Below are 24,711 nucleotides of genomic sequence, written 5' to 3' on the forward strand. Positions count from 1 at the left end.
ACCGGCAGAGGGGCAGCATGGGCAAAATATTGTATTGTAATAGTATTTATAAATCGCTTACTACGCCTGACGAGGCGTCTAAGCGCTTTTCGGAGAGTAGCACGCTACACTGGAACCCAAAAGGAATTAGTGGTGGATTAGTATAGGGAAATACGAGTACAGTATTAGTATTATTATGAGTTTATTTGAGCAGAGGATATGTGAGTTTGTTACTTGGATTGACTAGCGTAATGGAGGGATAGAGGAGAGAAGAATCCAAAAGTGTTAGTTGGGAGTTTATAGTAATAGGATGAGGCTTGGGATTAGTTAAGGAGAGATGATGAGGAAAGAGTCTGTGGAAAGGGTTAGGGAGATGATAGTAGCCGGAGGGGTTTTGGATGAGTCAAAGGTGAGATAAATGAGGGAGAATTTAGTAGGGTTGTTTGGGAGATCATGGTAGTAAACTGAGGTTTGGGGTGAGTTAGATGCGGTAGAGGAGGAAAGAGCTTAGGCAGGGTTATTTTGGAGATGAAAGTAGTAGAGTGAGCTTGGGATGAGTCAGAGTGGGGATGGAGGATAGATTGATAGAAACATAGGGTGATGGGGAGACAGTAAAGCTTACAAGGGAGTACATTTTTTTTTTTTCTTGTATACATATATATTTATTTTTTGTTTATCTATATCTATATATATTATTATAGATTGAAAATGTCACTTACCCAGTGTACATCTGTTCGTGGCATCAGTCGCTGTAGATTCGCATGTTTTGCATAGCTCGCCATCTAGTGTTGGGTCGGAGTGTTACAAGTTGTTTTTCTTCGAAGAAGTCTTTCGAGTCACGGGACCGAGTGACTCCTCCTTTTGTCTCCATTGCGCATGGGCGTCGACTCCATCTTCGATTGTTTTTCCCCGCAGAGGGTGAGGTAGGAGTTGTATTGTAGTAATAGTGCCCATGCAATGGAGTGACTAAGTATGTACCTATTTAAGGTTAAAATAATATATATACAAATAGTTGAAGGTACCTTCCGAACTGCTACAGGCTCCCGGGGAGGCGGGTGGGCACATGCGAATCTACAGCGACTGATGCCACGAACAGATGTACACTGGGTAAGTGACATTTTCAGTTCGATGGCATCTGTCGCTGTAGATACGCATGTTTTGCATAGACTAGTAAGCAGTTATCTCCCCAAAGCGGTGGCTCAGCCTGTAGGAGTGGGAGTAGTCTGAAACAATGTTCTTAATACGGCTTGACCTACTGTGGCTTGTTGTGCGGATAACTCGTCTACACAGTAGTGCTTGGTGAATGTGTGAGGCGTAGACCATGTGGCTGCCTTACATATTTCTTGCATTGGGATGTTTCCTAGAAAGGCCATGGTAGCACCTTTCTTTCTGGTTGAGTGTGCCCTTGGTGTAATGGGCAGTTGTCGTTTAGCTTTAAGGTAGCAGATTTGGATGCATTTAACTATCCATCTGGCTATACCTTGTTTTGATATTGGGTTTCCTGCATGAGGTTTTTGGAATGCAATAAATAGCTGTTTAGTTTTCCTGATGCTCTTTGTTCTGTCAATGTAATACATTAATGCTCTTTTGACATCTAAAGTATGTAGTGCCCTCTCAGCTACGGAATCTGGCTGTGGGAAGAACACTGGAAGTTCCACTGTTTGATTTAGATGGAACGGTGAAATAACTTTTGGTAGAAATTTAGGATTAGTCCTTAGGACGACCTTATTTTTGTGTAGTTGTATAAAAGGTTCTTGTATTGTAAACGCCTGAATCTCGCTTACTCTTCTTAGAGAGGTAATGGCGATGAGAAATGCAACCTTCCATGTTAGGAACTGTATTTCGCAGGAGTGCATGGGTTCAAAAGGTGGACCCATAAGTCTAGTTAAGACAACATTTAGGTTCCATGAAGGAACAGGTGGTGTTCTTGGTGGAATAATTCTTTTAAGGCCCTCCATGAATGCTTTAATGACTGGTATCCTATATAGGGAAGTTGAATAGGTAGGCTGCAGGTATGCAGATATTGCTGCAAGGTGTATTTTAATGGAAGAGAAAGCTAGGTTAGATTTTTGTAAGTGAAGCAAGTAACCCACTACATGTTTTGGGGTTGCGTGTAATGGTTGGATTTGATTAATATGGCAGTAGCAAACAAACCTCTTCCATTTACTGGCATAGCAGTGCCTGGTGGATGGCCTTCTGGCTTGCTTTATGACTTCCATACATTCTTGGGTAAGTTGTAAGTGTCCGAATTCTAGGATTTCAGGAGCCAGATTGCTAGATTCAGCGATGCTGGATCTGGGTGTCTGATCGTTTGGTTGTGTTGTGTCAACAGATCCGGCCTGTTGGGCAGTTTGATGTGGGGTACTACTGATAGGTCTAGCAGCGTTGTGTACCAGGGTTGCCTTGCCCAAGTTGGTGCTATTAATATGAGTTTGAGTTTGTTTTGACTGAGTTTGTTTACCAGATAAGGAAGGAGAGGGAGAGGAGGAAAAGCGTAGGCAAATATCCCTGACCAGTTGATCCATAGGGCATTGCCGTGGGACTGCCTGTGTGGGTATCTGGATGCGAAGTTTTGGCATTTTGCGTTCTCTTTTGTCGCAAACAAGTCTATTTGAGGTGTTCCCCAGAGCGTGAAGTAAGTGTTCAGAATTTGGGGGTGAATTTCCCATTCGTGGACCTGTTGGTGATCTCGAGAGAGATTGTCTGCGAGTTGATTCTGAATTTCTGGGATAAATTGTGCTATTAGGCGAATTTGGTTGTGAATTGCCCAACGCCATATCTTTTGTGCCAGCAGGCTCAATTGCGTTGAGTGCGTCCCCCCTTGTTTGTTTAGATAATACATTGTTGTCATGTTGTCTGTTTTGACGAGAATGTATTTGTGAACTATTATTGGTTGAAAAGCCTTTAGTGCTTGAAAAACTGCTAGCAGTTCTAGGTGATTTATATGCAGTTTTGTTTGATGTACGTTCCATTGTCCTTGTATGCTGTGTTGATCGAGGTGTGCTCCCCACCCTGTCATGGAAGCATCTGTTGTTATTACGTATTGTGGCACTGGGTCTTGGAAAGGCCGCCCTTTGTTTAAATGTATATTGTTCCACCATAGAAGCGAGAGGTAAGTTTGGCGGTCTATTAACACCAGATCTGTAAGGTGACCCTGTGCTTGTGACCACTGAGATGCTAGGCACTGTTGTAAGGGCCTCATGTGCAGTCTTGCGTTTGGGACAATGGCTATGCATGAAGACATCATGCCTAGGAGTTGTAATATCATCTTTGCTTGTATTTTCTGTGTTGGATACATGCGTTGTATGATGTTGTTGAAATTTTGAATTCTTTGTGGACTTGGAGTGGGCTACTCCTATTGTTGTGTTTATTATGGCTCCTAGGTATTGTTGTACCTTGCGCGGCAGAATGTTGGATTTTGCGAAGTTGACTGTGAACCCTAGTTTGTAGAGGGTTTGTATGATTTGATTTGTGTGGTGTGAGCACGTTATTAACGAATGGGTCTTGATTAGCCAGTCATCTAGATACGGGAATACATGTATTTGCTGCCTTCTGATGTGTGCAGCGACTACTGCTAGACATTTGGTAAAGACTCTTGGTGCGGTTGTTAAACCGAAACGCAGTACCTTGAATTGGTAGTGTATTCCTTTGAATACAAACCTTAGGTATTTCCTGTGCGATGGATGTATTGGTATATGGAAATACGCGTCTTTGAGGTCTAATGTTGTCATGTAGTTTCAGCAACGGTAACACTTCTTGTAGTGTGACCATGTGAAAGTGGTCTGATTTGATGTATGTGTTTAGTATTCTTAGGTCTAGGATTGGTCTTAGCGTTTTGTCCTTCTTTGGTATTAAGAAGTACAGTGAATAAACTCCTGTGTTTATTTGTGTGTTTGGTACTAACTCGATTGCGTTCTTTTGCAATAGTGCTTGAACTTCTATCTCCAGGAGCTCGGAATGATGTTTTGATAAATTTTGTGCTCTTGGTGGTATGTTTGGAGGGAATTGTAGAAATTCTATGCAATAACCATTTTGGATAATTGCTAGAACCCAAGTGTCTGTAGTGATTTCCTCCCATGCTTTGTAATAATGACCTATTCTTCCCCCCACTGGTGTTGTGTGGAGGGGGTGAGTGACATGTGAGTCACTGCTTAGTTGTAGGGGTTTTGGAGCTTTGAAATTTTCCCCTATTCCTAGGGAATTGCCCTCCTCTATATTGGCCCGAAAGCCTCCCCTGTACTGTCCCTGGTAACTGGATGGTGTTGCCTGTGAGGTGCTGGCTTGTGTGGCCTGATCCCGAAACCCCCCTCTAAAGGGTGTTTTGCGGAAGGTGCTGTAATTTCCTCTGCTCTGCGGGGAGTAGAGTGCGCCCATGGCTTTAGCAGTGTCCGTGTCCTTTTTAAGTTTCTCAATCGCCGTGTCCACTTCTGGACCGAACAGTTCTTTTTCGTTGAATGGCATATTGAGAACTGCCTGCTGAATCTCTGGTTTAAACCCAGACGTTCGTAGCCATGCATGCCTTCTGATGGTCACAGATGTATTTATTGTTCTTGCAGCTGTGTCTGCTGCGTCCATGGAGGAGCGTATCTGGTTGTTTGAAATGTTCTGTCCTTCTTCAACCACTTGCTTTGCCCTCTTTTGTAGGTCTTTGGGTAGATGTTCAATGAGATGTTGCATCTCATCCCAATGGGCTCTATCATAGCGCGCAAGAAGTGCCTGTGAGTTAGCGATGCGCCACTGGTTTGCAGCTTGTGCTGCGACTCTCTTTCCAGCTGCATCGAACTTGCGGCTTTCCTTATCTGGGGGTGGTGCGTCCCCAGATGTGTGGGAGTTGGCCCTTTTCCTAGCTGCTCCTACAACGACAGAATCTGGTGGAAGCTGCGAAGTTATGAAAATAGGGTCTGTAGGAGGCGCTTTATACTTTTTTTCCACCCTTGGTGTGATTGCCCTACTTTTGACCGGCTCCTTAAAGATGTCTTTTGCGTGCCGAAGCATACCAGGGAGCATAGGCAGGCTTTGGTAGGAGCTGTGGGTGGCAGAGAGGGTGTTGAATAGAAAGTCATCCTCGACTTGTTCTGAGTGGAGGCTTACATTGTGGAATTGTGCTGCTCTAGCCACCACCTGAGAATATGCAGTACTGTCCTCTGGTGGTGATGGCTTTGTAGGGTATGCCTCCGGACTGTTATCTGACACAGGGGCGTCGTATAAGTCCCATGCGTCCTGATCCTGGTCACCTTGGCTCATGGTGGTGTGAGCCGGGGAATGTGATGGAGTTTGTGCTGGCGAGACGTGAATTATAGGTGGAGGAGAGGGTGGCGGAGTAACCCTTTTCACCATTTTTGTTTGTGGTGTTTGGTCAGTCTGAAATTCCAGTCTTCTCTTTCTCCTAATAGGAGGAAGGGTGCTTATCTTTCCTGTCCCCTGCTGTATAAAAATACGTTTCTGCATATGGTCTACATCGGTGGATTGCAGGTCTTCCTCAAACCTATGCTTTCGCATTTGGGAGGTCATTGATTGCTCTTCGGTATAAGAGCCTGAAACTGGGTCGGTTGCAGGTTGTTTCGGCACCGAAACCCTGTCTGCATCTTTTTTCGGCTCCGAGGTGGCTTTTTTCTTTTTCGGAGTCGAAACATCTCGGCGTCGATCTTCATCGGTGCCGCTGTCTCGGCGTCGAGCCGTGTCTACACCGCTATCTCGGTGTCGATGTATGTCTCCAGCACTTTCTCGGTCCCGAGAAAGGCTGCGTGCCGGTGTCTCGACCGGAGTCGGACGGTCTCGGCACTGATTGGGCCTTTTTCGGTGCCGACGGTCGGTCACCGAATTTATGGGTGGAGCCATGGCCTGGTGGCAGTGGCGTCCCCTGGGCCTTGACAATCTTCTTATGCGTGGTTTTCGACGTCTTACTCACGGTTCGTGGATCGTCGAATTCCTCGGAGTCCGATTCGTGTATCAAAAAGGTTTCTTCCTCTTCCTGTACCTCGAACTCTCGGTGCGCTGTCGGCGTGGACGCCGTTCTTGCTCGACGGTCTCGGAGTGTTTTTCCGGACCGGAACGCACGACAGGCCTCGCAGGTGTCTTCACTGTGCTCAGGTGATAGGCACAGGTTACAGACCGAGTGTTGGTCTGGATAGGGGTATTTTTTGTGGCATTTGGGACAGAAACGGAACGGGGTCCGTTCCATCGGCGTTCTTCTACACGCAGTCGGGCCGAGCAGGCCCCGACGGGGATCGAAAACTACCCCGAAGGGCTCCGGAGCTCTTCGATCTTCGATGCGGTGTTGATTCTGACTACGCCGATCCCGAACGCAACAATACCGACGAAAATCTTCCGAAATTTAGCTGTTTTTCTGTTCCGAAACTCGGAGCGACAGGAACACGTCCGAACCCGATGGCGGAAAAAAAAACAATCGAAGATGGAGTCGACGCCCATGCGCAATGGAGACAAAAGGAGGAGTCACTCGGTCCCGTGACTCGAAAGACTTCTTCGAAGAAAAACAACTTGTAACACTCCGACCCAACACCAGATGGCGAGCTATGCAAAACATGCGTATCTACAGCGACAGATGCCATCGAACATATATATATATATATCTATCTATCTATATAGATATATATATATAAATAAAATCAATACAATGTCAAAGAATTACATTGCCCCATTGTAATCAAACCTTTCATGATAATGTCAAAACTAAGGATCCAAAGATATTCAGCCAGATCAAGGATAACCGGAGTGTCACCTCCACAGGTGGGGGAGTAACTTTATAAACAATTCTTGCACCAAATTCTGCTTTTGCATTGTGACAGCTGTGACTTTGTGTTGTTTGGCCCACGTAAATTGCACAGGCACCACATCACATATACAGCATTCTGGGAGTCGCGAATAATGTGTGGAATCACAATTCCCACATTTAAAACGTCCCACAATCTTATTGTGGCCCCACAGGGAACACAAAGACTGAGGAGAGAAAATCGAAAATGCTTGCCAAAGGTAGAAAGCTGCAAGATGGAGCTGAAGGGCAGGGTGTGGCTGTGAATGGATTAAAGAGGCCCGAGATGGCATCAGGATTACGCTGCCTCAGTATTCCGTGTTTGCACATTTAACTGCAGCAGCCACGAGTTTAAGAGGGGGGCTTTGGGCACAGGCACATTTTTATTTACACATTAAGCACTGCCGCATGCACAATGTGACCTCACAGAGGACGCAGTGGAAATCACAAATCACAGAGAAGGAGGCCACGTGCACGTGTGAGGTCACGGAGGAGAAGACGTCAAGCACAATATATCACATAGGACCAGCCTGTAAGTACTGTGTGGCACCACAGAGGCTGCAACTTATGATTTTTTGTTGTTGTTCTGCATTGGTGGCTGTGAAGCTGGACGTTATCTTATCTATATATAACACATGGAAGCTTGCAATCACTGTATAAAAGCCTGATTCTAAGTACTTTATTTGAGTGAGCTGTGACCTCTCTAGTCTACTGTAATAAGAAAATGAAAAAGCTACTCAACTGTTATTACAGTTGAGATGTCACAGCATACTGACTGCAGCGGAGCCGGCAGCCGAGGTCGGAGGCAGGCCATGTAGCATCATTAACCCCTTCTGTGCCGCGGACGTAACCATTACGTCTTCGGCACGGAGCCCGGAGGGAGGGCTAGCGCTCCCTCCGTGGGATTCCCCCCCACCCCCCCAAGCCGGGGATGGAAGGGGAAGACCTTCACCTCCCACCCCCCCTCACCCCCGTAATGCGCTGACCTCATTACCCAGTGCCGGCCGCACTGGAAGCCATTTGCTTCCAGTGCGATCACGGAGAAACAGGTAAGTTTCTCCTCCGGCGGGTGGGGGGTTTGGGCCAAAGAGGCACCGGGGGAAAGGAAAGGCTTTTCCTTTCACCCGGTGCCTCTTTGCGCATTCCTGCTGCCCGATCGCATTGCAGTCGGGCAGCAGGAATGCCCACTAGATACCAGGGATTTTTATTTATTTTTTTAACTATTTTGAAAATGTTTGTATTTGGGAGCGGCCCCTTGGGCAAGGGTCGCTCCCTTTTGGGGGCATGTTTATTGTGGCCATTTCTGCCCCCCCTTGGGGGCAGATCGGCCTATTATTTTTAGGCCGATCTGCCCCCAAGCGGGCAGAATCGACTAGACACCAGGGATTTTTTTTTTTTAACTATTTTGAAAATGTTTGTATTTGCGAGCGGCCCCTTGGGCAAGGGTAGCTCCCTTTTGGGGGCATGTTTATTGTGGCCATTTCTGCCCCCCCCCCCCCCCTTGGGGGCAGATCGGCCTATTATTTTTAAGCTGATCTGCCCCCAAGGGGGGGCAGAAGCCACTTAGACACCAGGGATAGTGTGTGTGTTAGTGGAGTGGGGGTGGGGCAACCCCTTGGGCAAGGGTCGCCCCCCTTTGGGGGCACGTGTACCAAGGCCATTTCTGCCCCCCCTTGGGGACAGATCAGCCTATTAATTTTAGGCTGATCTGGGCAGAAACCACTAGAATGCCAGTTTTTTTTTTTAAATATGTTTATTTATGTGGGGCGTGGGGCACCCCCTCCCCCCCCCAAGGGGGGCATTGAATTGTTGGCCATTTCTGCCCCCCATGGGATGTTTGTCAACTGACGAAGTATTTGCATTTCCTCCTTTTTGTTCTAGTTCAAAGCTTTTGCTTTCTTTGCTGTGGCTCCTTGCGGTTTTGGCTGTGCTTGACCTGCGGTTTGCATAGTTGCATGTTTTAGGTAAGTAAAAACTATTTACTCCAAAGGAGTATTGTTGCCATGCATGAATGACATGTTTGTAGGTGGTGTATTAAATGCAGGTTTGTGTGAAATTGTCCTTAGATTTGTGCACAATGATATTTGTGTTGTCTTATTTCTAATTTGGTTTTCTTTCGTTCTTTCTTTTTAGTGGGATATCATTGGTGATTGCTGTGTCTGTGCAGAGTAGTTGCTGGTGATTCAAGCTTTTTCAGGCAAGTGAGCGGTATAGTTTTTGAGTTTATAACTCTTACTAATAAAGCTACACTTTATTACTTATCTTACACAGTGCTGGTTGTTGGTGGTGCATTTGCCCAGTTAATTTTAGTCGGAAAGATCATGGCTAGCCGCAGGATGACCGCTCAGCAGGTGGTTGGTATGCTTTTTGAGTCATTGTCTGATCATGATGATGAGACAGACTCTGTATCGGAGGCAGAGGAGGAAGTGAGGGATCCTGGCAGCGAAGTTTCTGCCGGAGAGGAATCTTCTGATGAGGAAGCCACACTCAGTGCAGCTGAAGGGCCTGTTTCACAGGACACTGATGTGCCATTAGTGCAGCAACCTGGGGCTGAAAGGTTTCCCGTTAGAAGACCTGAACTCTGGGTTGCCCCAAACATGGAGCAGCCAGAGTTGCATGCCTTTACTGGTCTCCTGAGGTGTAGAGGTCAATACTGAGAACTTTTTGCCTGTCAACTTCTTTGAGTTATTTGTGGATGAAGTGTTTTTGGAAGAGATTGTTGAGCAGACTAATTTGTATGATGAGCAGTATTTGAGGGACAACGCTGCTAGACTTAGGCCGCACTCTAGAGCTGCCCAGTGGATTCCCACAAATTTGGAGGAGATGAAAAGGTTTTTAGGTTTGACTCTTTTGATGGAGTTGATAAGGAAGCCGTCACTGGCTTCTTATTGGTCTACTAGTCCCTTGATGGCAACAGCTATATTTCCTGCAACAATGAGTCGTAATCGGTATTTGCTTCTTCTTAGGATGCTGCATTTTATTGACAATGCATTAGCCTTGCCACGAGATCATCCTGATTCTGACCGTCTTTTTAAGATTAGGCCTGTCCTTGATCATTTTGTAGATCGGTTTTCAGAGGTCTATGTTCCAGGCAAAGATATAGCTGTGGGCGAGTCTTTGGTCCTCTTCAAGGGTCGTTTGGTTTTTAGGCAGTACATTCCTAGCAAGAGGGCACGATGTGGAATTAAATTGTATATGCTGTCTGAAAGTAGTACAGGATATGTGTATAATTTCCATGTCTACACTGGTAGGGAGTCCAGTATTGACCCCCCTGGTTGTCCTCCCACTTTTAGAGTTACTGAGAAAATTGTGTTGGAACTTGGTAGACGACTGTTCAACAAAGGTCACCATTTGTATGTAGATAACTTTTACACTGGAGTGCAGTTGTTCAAGGAATTGTTTAGAGTGGACACTGTTGCTTGTGGCACAATTTGTTGTAACCGGAAAGGCTAGCCAAGGGAGCTTGTCTGTAAAAAACTTGAGAGGGGCCAGTGCAGTGCCTTGCGGAATGATGAGCTGCTAGCTTTGAAGTTTTCAGACAGGAAGGATGTCTACATGCTAAGTACCATCCATGATGAGAGTACGTCCCCCGTGACTGTTTGGGGCCAGGTTGCTGAAGTGCACAAACCTGTGTGCATTTTAGATTATAATAAGCACATGGGAGGTGTAGATAGAGTTGATCAGAGGTTGGAACCTTATACTGCTATTCGTAAGTCTTACGTTTGGTATAAGAAGTTAGCAATTCACCTCTTCCACTTAGCAACTTTTAATGCTTTTATTGTGTTTAAGGATAGGTCTCCAGAGTCAAAGATGACATTTGTGAAATTTCAGGAGTCCGTGATAGAGAGCCTTTTTGTGGTGGAACAGGCCAGAGTTCCTAGAGAAGCAGTGGTGGAGGATGTGGCTAGATTAAAAGATCGCAACTTTGCTGAGCACATTCCTCCCACACCCAAAAAAGACTTTCCAGCTAAGAAATGTAGTGTGTTTTCGAAGAGGTATCCGGAGGGAGACTCGAATGTACTGCCCAGATTGTCCTTCAAAGCCTGGGCTGTGTGTGGGTGGTTGTTTTAAGAATTACCACACCCAGAAGAATTACTGGGAACAACCATGAGTGTAAACTCACGTCCGTTTTGTATTTTCATGTGTTCAGTTTCATGGTTAGCATTTCTGTCATGTACTTAGTTAGAGCTTTTGTGTTTGTAGTTTTGTAATTATTTCTAATTAGTTAGGGGTTTCTTTGTTTAAAAAAAAAAAAAAAAAGTGATGCCATTGTGTGTGGAGTGGGGCTTGGCTGAGGGTGTACATAGTGTACATATTGACTTGCTGTTGGCTACTGCAACACACTGCCAGCCAAACACCAGTCCACACACTCCCATCAGCTGGTGTGATTGTTGTATCAGGCATGTGGGCGTATGTAAGTGATGGGGCCTTGAGTGGCGCTGTCTGTCGATGTGAGTGTTGTAATGTGCTGGGCCCGTGGCTGGTGGTGTGAATAGTCTTGTGCGTGTCATGTATGAAAGGTGTGTGAATGGACTGTAAAGCGGTTGGTGCCTTGTCGCAGCTTTACAGCTCACGAGCTGTGAGTCATTGGTTCAGTTTTTTGCCTTTCAGTTATTAACAGTGCATTTCATTTTTGTGAAATCTCTTGTTAATAAAATTTGATCCACTGAACCATCACTCACCCTTGTGCCAAATCCAACCAGTATGTGTGGTAAAAATGACAAAGCCTGCTCCGCTGTAATCAGGCGTCGCAGCACACCTGTGACACTCTAGGTGCCTCGGTGGGACCCCGATGATGAAGCATGCCACCAACTTGGTTGGTGGGTGAGGGGTCTTTTTCACATAACCTAAGTGCGTTTCTTTTCACAATTTTAGTGTTTGGCACATCACAGACGTATGTGGACACATCAAAATGATTTATTACAAAACTACCTGTGTTTGGGGGGGGAGGGGGCACCTATGTTTTTGGTCCTGGGTGCGGCCTTCATCTACGGAAACCTACCAAACCCAGACTTTTTTTAAACTAGACACCCCAAGGAGTCCAGGGAGGTGTGGCTTGCGTGGATCCCTCAACATTTTCTTACCCTGACTCCTCTGCAAACCTCAAAATTTGCTTAAAAAAGCATATTTTCCCGACTTTCGTTTGTACGATCACCGCTCCAGCACAAAATTCCTACTCCTCAGCGTTCCCCTCAGTCTCCCAAGTAAAATGACACCTCACTTGTGTGGGTCCTCAAAGCAGAGTCAGCCTAAAGATGTATAAAAGAAGAATTTGTCCTTATCAACTCGCTGTGCTATCCCCTCTATCTCTACAAGTTGTGGGCCTTATTCTGTTGCAGGCACTTGGCCCACCCACACAAGTGAGGTATCATTTTTATCGGGAGACTTGGGGGAACGCTGGGTGGAAGGAAATTTGTGGCTCCTCTCAGATTCCAGAACTTTCTGTCACCGAAATGTGAGGAAAATATGTTTTTTTAAGCCAAATTTTGAGGTTTGCAAAGGATTCTGGGTAACAGAACCTGGTCAGAGCCTCACAAGTCACCCCATCTTGGATTCCCCTAGGTCTCTAGTTTAAAAAAATGCACAGGTTTGGTAGGTTTCGCTAGGTGCCGGCTGAGCTAGAGGCCAAAATCTACAGGTAGGCACTTTGCAAAAAACACCTCTGTTTTCTGTCAAAAAATGGGATGTGTCCATGTTGTGCTTTGGGGCATTTCCTGTCGCGGGCGCTAGGCCTACCCACACAAGTGAGGTACCATTTTTATCGGGAGACTTGGGGGAACATAGCATAGCAAAACAAGTGTTATTGCCCCTTATCTTTCTCTACATTTTTTCCTTCCAAATATAAGAGTGTGTAAAAAAGACGTCTATTTGAGAAATGCCCTGTAATTCACATGCTAGTATGGGCACCCTGGAATTCAGAGATGTGCAAATAACCACTGCTCCTCAACACCTTATCTTGTGCCCATTTTGGAAATACAAAGGTTTTCTTGATAGCTATATTTTACTCTTTATATTTCAGCAAATGAATTGCTGTATACCCGGTATAGAATGAAAACCCACTGCAGGGTGCAGCTCATTTATTGGCTCTGGGTACCTAGAGTTCTTGATGAACCTACAAGTCCTATATATCCCCGCAACCAGTAGAGTCCAGCAGATGTAACGGTATATTGCTTTCAAAAATCTGACATAGCAGGAAAAAGTTACAGAGTAAAACGTAGAGAAAAATTGCAGATTTTTTCACCTCAATTTCAATATTATTTTTTTCAGTTATTTTCTGTAGGAAACCCTTGTAGGATCTTCACAAATTACTCCGTGCTGAATTCAGAATTTTGTCTACTTTTCAGAAATGTTTCCGTTTCTGGGTTCCAGCATTGATTTCACGCCCATTTCTGTCACTGACTGGAAGGAGGCTGAAAGCACAAATAAATCGTAAAAATGGGGTATGTCCCAGTAAAATGCCAAAATTGAGTTGAAAAATTGGGTTTTCTGATTCAAGTCTGCCTGTTCCTGAAAGCTGGGAAGCTGGCGATTTTAGCACCGCAAACCCTTTGTTGATGCCATTTTCAGGGAAAAAACACAAGCCTTCTTCTGCAGCCCATTTTTCCCATTTTTTTGAAAAAACCAATTTTCACTGTATTTTGGCAAATTTCCTGGCCTCCTTCTGGGGAACCCACAAAGTCTGGGTACCTCTAGAATCCCTAGGATGTTGGAAAATAAGGATGCAAATTTGGCGTGGGTAGCTTATGTGAACAAAAAGTTAAGGTCTAAGCGCGAACTGCCCCAAATAGCCAAAAAAAAGGCTCGGCACAGGAGGGGGAAAAGGCCTGGCAGCAAAGGGGTTAAAGCTGTAATTTAAATAAGGAAACCAGAACTGCCTTTTGTTGCCCTCTTCTTTTAAAATGAACACTGGCCAGCAGAAAGAAGAGATTAGCAGCAGCATGTTTATTTTTGGCATGCTTTGTCATTAGAGGAAGGATACACCCCTCTGTATATTTCTATACATTCTCTGCTGCAGTATTTGTAATGTCTTACATTGAAATTATTCTAATAACTTTTTGCAACAAATTGCTAACTGGATTTTGGATTGTTTAATTTAGCACTACATACTTCACTTTTATTCATCATTTGTACAACCACATGAAAGTAAGACACCAGGCATTTAAGTGATTTGTATGAAGGATGATCAGCTGACCTTGTAAATAAGGAATGAAATACCATCTGCTGTATGTTAAATGGAGACTGCAAGGTATCCTGTTGTTTCTTGACCCTATAAATGAACTTGACCTTCAGCCTCGTTCCTTTATATGGTCATGGAACTCCCCTGTAGCCTGCGATATCTTTATAATATACATTGGAGGGTAATTTATCCCATACGTACCGTAGATGTCTTTGGTTATCTGGGCAAGTGTCCTCGTAGTTATAGAAAAACAATGGTGATGATGAGAAACTTTGATCTCCAAGAACTTGTGGGCCACTTCTCTTTGACGCTAGCAACTAGCACGATATGCCTTTAGTCCGCAAGAAAGCAGTAAGTTAGTGGAGCATTCACTAAGTCGAAGCCACTATACTATAGGGCATAACCTGTGCGAGCCACTGAAGGCAGTGAAAGCAGTGATTAATTTGAGCTGGTGGCTTCCGGTGCTCAACAGCGGCATTCAACTGTCAACACTGACTCCTATGATAGTCTGCCACATGGTGGCACTGTTTGTACACTTTAGAAATAAACACAACAGGTATTTTGCGAATTCAAAATACCTTAAATTTGACTCATATCTGCCGCCCAAACCCATCTTATAGCTATGGGGCCTTGAAAATCCAGAATAGTCAGACTTGGAGAAGTGTGATGCATGGTAGTTCTGTTGGTACTGTCATTGGCAGCGCTGGTGGGGGAATGTGAGGTACGGGCTACACTGGCCTCCTGACAGGGCCCGCTACCTATTTTTTCACAAATTCAGCACTGAATAAAAGATACCTCGAGGCTGCCAGTGTGAAAGGGATGATATCTCTATGGACCCATGACATTACAGGTCACCTTGGTATTCTTAAATAGCTGATATGAATCACAGAGAACTCAAACATTCCCTGTTCCACAAGGATTTTCAGGCTAAGCACGGAGTGGAAAAGGAATGATTTCCATTAATATTAGTAAGAAAACTTAACTCATGTTGCTATCCAACACCCTTGCACGTATCTGGCTCACATAAACCAATACTGAAACCATCCTTTGTTTATGATGACAAGATTCCTAGCTTCCCATTTTTTGGTTGAGCGAGCAAAGTGCTCTGACCTGTATTAATCTATCTGTGGGCTTTAAACCACGCCCACCCCAAGCCCATCCCTGTTGCCTTTCAAAAATCCTTTATCATTGGAAATGCTTTACGTTGACGTTTGTCCCTCTTTAGGACGGTTTGGTTACCGCCTTGGACACTAACCCTGTTTCAAGGATAATTGCACAGTTGCAAATATATTTGACTGCGAGCAAACCTTTTTCCTTTTGTGTATCTCCTTCGCACTCATGCTTATGGCGGCCGCAGCGCTTTGTATTGGCTCGCTTATGTCAACTGTTTTACTTTTTTTTTTCTCCAATTTATGTGGCAAGAAAAGTCCAGTTAAGATTTTACAACGCTAATAGCTCTAACTCAAGCAAACCCATTCCATTGTAAATGCTTGTTACTGATTGTGTTTTAGCCAGAAGCAATGTGGTCACATCACCCCATCCAGAGGGAACTCATCTGGCTCTTTCTGCTGGCTGCACCATCTTCAAAACCAGCGGCATTATTTATAAAGGCATCAAGACTAGCACCCCTGCTTGTCTGGCTGACAAGCTCGCCATCTCTGGGGCCTGCAGGCAAACCCGCAGCCAGAAGACCTTCAGGTTGGAGAATAAGAAGTAGAAAAAATAGAAAAAAACACAAGGGAACAGACCGGTCAACAGGACCACCTGAACGACGGTTGAAGACGCCTCTTTTTAACGCTAATAAAAATAAAAAAAAGGGAGAACGCGCACAGCTTCAGACAACATATTTGTACTACAATCCTCATGCTTTTTGTATGGGTACTACACCCTACACCATTACAGCCTTTCCGGCATTCAAGAATGTGTACATTTATCTATTTAATGATAAATATAGAAATGTGCTAGTTTCAGCTTCGTTTTTTTCACAAAACCTATAAAATTTGGGAGAAACTGTTGCAATGGGGGAAAAACAATATGTATAAATGGAGAATGAGACCTATTTATAAAGAAAAACAATAATATGTCATAGAAAAAACTCTTAAAAAGATTACAAGGCAGATTAATCAGATAACCTTGCTACGGCTGTAAAATTAACAATACCTTTGAGATATCTGTCTCTATTTGTTTATGCCTTTTGGTGCTATCAGAATATCAGGATTTTAATAAAGTATACGTTAACTTTACTTAGCGCCACATCAATGTACCTTGAGGTTGTGCACTTCTAGAAGATACCAGGTAGGTAGTAAACCAATACATGTCTTTATTTTATTTTGGTAGTCAATATTTTTGCCACAATTCTTTGACTGGTGGATATTTTTGCAGCCAACATTCTGACCTACAGTTGCACCTTGTCCCTATTGGCTGTCCAGTTAACGCTTCACCCTCCCTAACGTGTCGCGAGCAGCTACGTATAGCCGATGCGCGTCAGTGAAGCACGGGAGAGATACAGAGCGTTTCCAGAAGGCAGCAAAGGATTGTGGAACTTGATTATTTCAAAGAAGCCGGTGTGCTAATCAGAAATTCCATACCTATGGGAGTAATGCGATTAAAAACCTGGGGCTTCTGCACTAGGGGGCGACCAACATGCCGGTGCCAGGCAAGGCGGCTTCCTGCCTAATTACCCTGAAAATACAACACATGGCGAAATGGCTGCCACTGTTTTTTGCATGCAATTAGATGCTGGGATTTGTCTCTTCCTGCATGCTATTTACTTTCCTCAGAACAACCTAATACTGTGGAAGAGGAGTAAGGGAACTAGGCTGCAGCTCAGGATGGGTGGTGAAGGATGGCAGATGCCTAGAGGGCTCCCGATCTCAGCTGCTTCTTAGTCACTGTTAATGCTGTTGAGTAAAGTCCCTGTTGGGCTGGAAGCAACAGAGTGCGTTGTTGTTGTCTGATAGTGGAAAAGGTTTACTATTTACAGTTTTTTTCCAAAGGGTTCCTAATTTTTAATGGTATTTATTGAATATCATTTAAAAAAGCACAAACTTAGCTACAGGTTCAACAAAGAACAATCAATTTACCCCAGGAGGACGGCGCAAGAATGTGTGTAGTAATACAGACAGTAAACACTAGTAGCGCTTGGGCCAGCCTGCAAAGGAAAGATCTCATCCTGGTATGTACCAGGGAGACACTGGTTTGTGTCAGGGCTAGCATGTGCCAGCGAGAAGCTGGCTTGTGGCATGGCTGGCATGTGTCAGTGAGATGCTGGTTTGTGGAGGGCTGGCATGTGCCAGGGAGATGCTGGTTTGTGGAAGGCTGGCATGTGCCAGGGAGATGCTGGTTTGTGGAGGGCTGGCATGTGCCAGTGGCAGGTGTTTGCACCCAACACACCCTCTGTTGCCCACAAAGACTCTTCTACCAGTCCCAAGCCAGGTACACCCTATTTAAAAAAAAAATCTGTTTATTAATCTCAATGAAAAGCGTCAGTACAATTCTCCCTTAATTCCGATATATTGTTTACACACGCATATAAACTTATGTAGTGCAGTTCGTATATTATTGTACTGCGAAATAACACATAATAAACTGTTAAACTACGTCACATTAGTGTCCTTTGTGTGATTTACCGGATGCGTGGGGTGGGTTGATCTGCCCAGATCTTGGGTGGGGGGTGGTGCACGGTGTGTGTCAACAGATCGGGGGAGGCTTAGTTTCCAGCTTTGTACAACTACCGTTCCGTGGGGGGAAAAAAAAACAAAAAACCCTGGGCTGGGTAATACTCTGGAGGTGGTACTGTTGTGGTAGTGGGCATTTCCACTACCAGGGGAGCATTACATAACGACTGGCCGTGCGTCTAGCGCGTGTGGGCCATGAGTAGTGTGTAGTGAGTGTAATACCTGGGCTATCTACGGTGACGTTCGGGTAGATGCTAGGCTTATGGCGGATATGAGTCATTCTTAGCCTCAATGTCCACGACAAAGGTATCCCATATTTCAGTACCACCCTGGATCAATCTCTGTATTGCAGCTGGCGTAATGTCGGAGCCTCTGCATGTGAGCATCTTAGCAGATCGTGCAGCCAACTGGTATATACCGGGGCATGTGGATCTTTCCAGTGCATAGCTATCAAGCGTTTGAACACCACAAAGACTAGATCAATAAATTTATGGATTGGTTTGTCACCTTTGCCACAACGACTTATTCCCAGTAGGCAAGATTCTGGTGTTGATTTCAGGGTATGCCCGGTAATGTCAGCTATGGTGTCTGTAATGTGTTGCCAGGTCGTGTTCATGGGGGGCAGCTCCACACCATATGATAAAAATCCGCTGCTGGGGTTGCACATCTAGGGCATCCTGGGTCTGAGTTCGGGTATATCCTTTTTATGCAGGAGGGGGATAAGTAGTGGTGGTGTATGTAATTAAACTGAGTGTAGCGCAGTCTAGTATTGCGAGAGACATTTTTGACCATTGATAGTGCAGCGGACCAGGCACTTTGGGGCAAAGGGGAGGGGAGAGCCACATCCCAACGGGCCTTAGCATGTGGTAGTTCAGGGCAGGCTCCGGCTAGGAGCAACTTATATAGTCTTGATATAATGCCTTTTGTATTACCCATTGTGAAGATCATGGTGAGCAGTTGCGATTCCTGTGGCTCAGTGTTACTGTGCTCCCATATGTTGTCCAGTAGCAGTTTGGTTGCACCATATGTTAAGAAAGCCCCTGCATGAGTCCCCTCTGATTCCATAAGTTCCCTAAAAGATCTTAATGTAAAGCCCGGGTAATATTCCCCTACGCTTGATAGCCCTATGCTGCGCGTATCATGGTGCATTGTTAGCATTTGGGCCCTCAGTAGTTGTGCCAACGGCAGCGAGGGAGAGTATGGGATCACGGGGCTTCTGCCATTAACGTATCTGGGCCAGCACAATCTGGCTACTTATAGTATGATAGGCCCTCCTTGTGGGCGATTGGGGCTATCTAGTAGCAAAGTTAGGATCAAGAACAGTGCTAATGATTCCTTTATCGCTTTACGCTCTTCAGAGGGGGTCTCGCTGAGCCATGTGGATGGCCATTGCAGTTGGGCGGCAGCGTAATATAATTCGAAATTTGGCATGCCCAGCCCTCCCTCACCCTGGGGGTATTGTGTTATGGATAGTGAAACTCAGCGCCTGTCTGTACCCCAGAGTAAGTCAGTCATTAGGGAGTGCAAGGATTGAAAGAACGATCTTGGTAAGAATATCAGGAGTGCGGCGAAATAATATAAGAATCTCGGAAGGATAAGCATTTTGGCAATGGCCACCCTTCCCATTGGGGATAGGGGAAGCGACCCCCAGAATGGCAGGGAACTTCGGACAGAACTGAGGACTCTATCAGTATTGCCCTCTTTGAGATCAACCATAGAGTGATAGATCTGTATACCCAAATACTTGAAGGTGGGGTGGGACCATGGTAATTGATAATCCGGTAGTGCCCCGCGTAGTTCCGGTCCTATGGGGGAGAGAGGGTAGATGCATGACTTAGTCCAATTAATCCGTAGGCCGGAGATGGATGCGAAGGTGTCCAGTATCGACATTACCCAAGCTATAGAGGTGGCATGATCACGTAGATATATCAGGGCGTCGTCCGCGTATAAAGAGATAAAATGGTATGTGTTGGGTTCTGGGATGCCCCATTATTGGGTTTGGTTGCGAAGCTTGATCGCTAGTGGTTCCATGGCTATCGCGAACAATAGAGGGGACAGTGGGCAACCCTGCCTAGTGCCTCTACCTATTAGGAATGAGTCAGAGATTACTTGTCCTGTTTGGACACGGGCAGTGGGTTTAGCATATAGCGTTTTAATCCATCTAATGTAGCTGGAACCGAATCCCAGCACTTTAAGTGTACATACGAGGAAATCCCAACTCAACATATCGAACGCTTTTTCTATGTCCAGTGACAGTGCCACCGCTTCCCCGCACTTGCCATTGTGCATTATAAGAAGTAATCTTCTAATATTTAAGAAGGTGCTTCTTTCAGGTATGAATCCCGATTGATCTCCATGGATCAAACTTGGCAGAAAGGGGAGAAGCATATTCGCTAAGATCTTCCCCAAATGCTTGCAGTCAGTATTGAGCAAGGAGAGAGGGCGATATGATCGAACATCGAGGGTCACGGCCCGGCTTCGGGAGCACCACTTTTAAAGCTTTGCACATTGAGTCTGGTAGTTGTACCCTATCATACATCGTTCATTAAACACCTTAAGTAATGGCTGCAAAAGATGAGCTGCTTGGGAGTTTAAGTATTCTACTGGTAGCCCGTCTAAGCCAGGTGTTTTACTGCGCACCATCTGTGACAGCGCCAGGCGGATTTTGTCCATATTGATTAGGCCATCCATTGTGTCTGCTTGTTTAGTCAGCAGCCGGTTCTAGGGAATTGTCGACAAGAAGTCGGCCATTTGCTGTGCTGATGAGGGAGGAGGGGGTGAGTATAAAGAACGGTAGTAGGCATAAAAGGCATCATTAATTTCCACTTGGGTATTAATTATATTCTGTGAAAGCAGTCGGATCGCTCTTATGGGTAAAGGTTGCGATGGTTGACGAACCAGCCATGCCAACAGCCATCCTGATTTATCTCTCTCCACATATTGACGTGTCGTGTAGTGTTTGTAATCGTGTTTACACAATCTAGTGTCTGCCTCCTTGTGACTAGCCCTCAATAGTTTCAGCTTTTCCACTGACATCTCATCTCTGGAGACCGTCGCCTCGCGTAACTTAGTCTCTAATCCTTTCAGCTCTTTGATCAGCGTCCGCCTTACCCCTACTGAAGCTGCTAAGCAGTGACCTCGTAACACCACCTTGTGGGCATCCAATTCGGTTGCACGTAATGCGGTTGTGTTATTATTCAAGGAAAAATAAGTGGTCAAGCACTGGGCAAGTTCTGCATGGGGGGGGGGGGAGGACGGTCTTCGAGTGCCTCTGTTTGCAGGCGCCATGTGGGAATTTGTGTATGTGTGCGACCCCAATCTAGTGTTGAACGTAACGGGCTGTGGTCTGATATGGTGCAGGCTAGATAGTCTGATGTGTGTATCTTGTGAATCACTGCCGCTGATGTGAGGAGCATATCTATCCTAGTGTGTAGGCGATGCACTGGGGAGTAAAAGGAGTATTCGCGGTGTTGGGTGCCCTGACCTCTAGGGATCCCTTAAGTCGTTTATTGACACCCAAGTTGCTAGATCGCGTGAGATGCGATGGGGCGGTAGTGAGTGGAGGGAAGGAGCGATCCATGTGGATATCTAAGATGCAATTAAAGTCCCCTCCCCATATACTGTCTACGGCCGGGTCACAAAAAGTCCCAGTTGATAGTGTGTGTAGGAAGTCGTGTTGGTTGGTGTTGGGGGCATACAACGCTACCAGCGATAGGGGTGAGCCGTCCAGGACGCCCTCCAGCACCACATATCTGCCGTTAGGATCCATCTGTGTGCGAGCGATCACGTATGGTACTCCTGGGGCAATCCAGATTGCCACCTCTCGGGCAAATGACGAGAATGTGGTCCCATAACACTGCCCCTTCCATTTTACTCGTGTGTTTTCTAGTGCAGCATCTGAAAGGTGTGTCTCTTGTAGCATAGCTAGGTGTACCTGGTGTCTCTTGAGATAAGCATGTACCCGCTGACACTTGTGCGGTGTCGCCATCCCCTTATGTTCCATGTAAGCACATTATAGCGTGGGATGTGCTTTTGTCCTTGAGAAGTCATGTGAGTATGTAGGAGTTATCTAGTCGGGGATCTATCAGGACCCCCATCCCTTTCGTATCCGAGAAACACACTTTGCTACCCAACACAGATATGTTTGCACCCCTGGTTCTGTCAACCGCATATCGACTTGTAGGATAAATGTGGCGTGTAATACTGGTGATATAAACGTGGCCTGCAGCAGCCGAGAGCGCTCTTCAACCAATTGTTCTGGCGTGGGTTTCGTTCCTTGTCTTTTTCGTTGTCTGCGTTTTGCCTTTTGGGGGGGGGGGGAGACCAGCTTTCCTCTGCGTTTTCAGCACCTGCAGATCCGGCCAGGCCCTTGGTGTGTAGCCAGGTCCAGACATCTTCTGGTGAGGTGAAAAAATGCACTCAAGAGTGATCTTGCACACAAAGTTTGGCCGGGAACAACAGCGCGTAATTGATATTATGCTCTCGGAGTCGCTCCTTTACCTGGTAGAAAGAGCTGAGTTTCCTTTGTACCTCAATGGTGAAGTCTGGATAGGCTGTGATCGTTACGTTTTCGAAGCGCACAGGTCCTGTTTTGCCAAATAACTGCAATATGAGGTCTCTGTCTTGGTAATTAAGTACCCGTGCTATCAAGTGATGAGGATGCGCTTCAGGTGGTGGGGGCCTGCCAGGTATTCTATGGGCGCGTTCTATTGGGAAGAACTTTGGGATCTTATCTTTTAATACAGTTTCCGTGAGCCTTCGCTCAACAAACAGCTCCATACTGGGGCCTTCAACGCGTTCCGGAAACCCCACCAGACAGATATTATTGCGCCTCGACCTTCCTTCTGTATCTTCCGCTCTGCGCTTTAGTTCATCTACCTCCGTTGCCAGCTGTCTCGTCTGTGCTTGTAGATCTTTCACATCCAGGGATAGCACTGCCATGTCTTTTTCCAGCTCGACCACCAGTTCTGACAGAGCATGTTGGTCTGCTCGGAGTATGCTGACGTCCGCCGCCACTGTCCCTATTTTAGCTTCTGGGGTAGTCCTGGTGTCCATGATGGCCTGTAGTACCTTTTCAAACTGCGACGTATGATTGTGTAGGTAAGTTCCATTTTCTGTAGCACTTGATATGTCGCATCTTGATCTCCTGGAGGGGTAGCAGTTGAATCCATGGTCCCCGTGGGCACCCGCGGAGTCTTCGGCTTGCCCATTTGTCACCTCCACCAGCAGAAAGAATCTGTGGGTATTGAGCACTCAACCAGTTGCTTCCCAAGCGAGACCACCCGTCGGGGATAGAGCAATGTAGAATGTCTCTGGTGCTCTGATTAATCTAACAGACTTATTTTATTAGTGGTGCACATTCGTTTTTCTTGCATCTTGTTTCCAGGTTGCTTATCCTATTGGTGGGAGCCTAAACAAAGCAGGGGGGGGGGGTGTAAGGAGTAGTGCCGCCGGGAGTGGCGCATGGCTCCGTGCTGATTAGTTATCAGCTGTGCGTCACTGGGGGATAAAGGCGATCTTATTACATGTCGGGCCATATCATTATTCCTTACAAAGTGAGAGGCAATTCTATCCTGATTGTGGAGCAGCAATCGGAGCGCCCACTGCGGAATATCCTTCATGGACACAGAATTTTTTTTTTTAGAATGTACGCTCTTATCTCCAAACACAACTTCACAACATTTATAGATTTAAAAAAAAAAAACAGGCAGTATTAGATGCTTTTCCTTTTTTTGTAGAGTTTTTTTGCTACCCCAAGAAGGGATCTATTAGTCATCTGGTAAAAGAAAGTAATGCACAAGCGAATACACCTGGAAAAGAAACTGGTGGGAGGGATAAACGAGTCTGAATAGACCCATAGCTGATGAAAAGTCGCTTAGATTTTGTTTGCTTTAGCTCCTTTCTTCCATAAAATAAAGTGCAATAATCCTCTTGTGTCAAGTATGTACAATGGGATCTCTATTGCAACTAGAAACTCTTGGAAGGAAGCAGGTAAACCAACTGCTTCTTTAATATGCAAGTTTGATATAAAAAGATGAATGGCTTCAAAACTTTACGCTTATAGAAAACTGTAAGGTTCATACAAGCACAGCTGAAATTACAGCTACCAGGAAATCTTCCTTCTAAGCGAGATGATGTAAGGAACATTTATGAAATGGCTTAAAGAGGGGTTTGAAGCAGCTATGCTACGGGAGTCTGATGTGCTTTGAAGGAGCTTTAGTGGCTTTTCCTAAAGGCAAAATTCTGCTGGTAAGTGTCAACATATAAGATGTAGGAAGGTGCTGAACAGATAGTACGCAAGAGGGTGGTGACCCTAGACCGCACTGACCACCGCTACATCTAAGTGTCAGCAGTGCTGCAATCAAGGAAACAGGAGTGGGAATTCTGAACAACTGAGTATACAGCAGTGGCAAATCAGCTTTTTACCGATTGAAGTGCTAGAGGATGCCCTGCGTATCTCAGCTCCATGACCTCCCAGCTAGTCCTCGCCAGCCGCATAACTGCCTTCCATTTGAAACAATCTACAGAAAAAGTCAGAACACTTTCACACATGTCTAGTGGCCATAATTAAATAGAAAAGTAAAGTAGGTTCTCATGAATGTAGAGGTCATTTTACAACATCCAACTGCTTGATCTCCTCTGTACTTCTGTTTTACATCTACTTCTGTATCATGTTTTCTGTTACCCCGCTTGCTTTAATACGGTCGCAATTAAGTTGCCTCTACTTGCCTCTTGATTTTGGACACTAGTTCCTGTTTACTTCCTGTAGGAAAGTACCCTTTCTTGGCATGGTTACCCCCATTTTTCCCACTGTCAGTGTGTTTGACTGTGTTCACTGTGATCCTGCTAACCAGGGGCCCAGTGATCATGCTATTTCACTTCAAACTTGGTTACTCAACCACCTACACCACACATTTGCCGTACTGGTGCCCCCATGTAAGTCCCTAGTATATGGCACCCAGGCCATTGGGATACCACGGGATCCCCATGGGCTGCAGCATGCATTATGCCATCCAGTCCATACAAAGTGTATCTGCAGGCCTGCCATTGCAGCCTGCCAGGTTACTTTAAGCCACCCCTATGATAGGTCCTCCTAGCCCGGAAGGAAG

The 24,711-nt window shown here is 45.6% G+C and overlaps 1 protein-coding gene across 1 annotated transcript in view; it reads right to left on the minus strand.

Moving 5' to 3' along the window:
* The window catches only part of LOC138267072 (cohesin subunit SA-2-like), a 1,140,873-nt gene that overhangs the window by 598,421 nt on the left and 517,741 nt on the right, over positions 1-24,711 (minus strand). The window lies entirely within an intron of this gene.

Source organism: Pleurodeles waltl, chromosome 12, assembly GCF_031143425.1.
Source record: "Pleurodeles waltl isolate 20211129_DDA chromosome 12, aPleWal1.hap1.20221129, whole genome shotgun sequence".
Classification (NCBI taxonomy): domain Eukaryota; kingdom Metazoa; phylum Chordata; class Amphibia; order Caudata; family Salamandridae; genus Pleurodeles; species Pleurodeles waltl.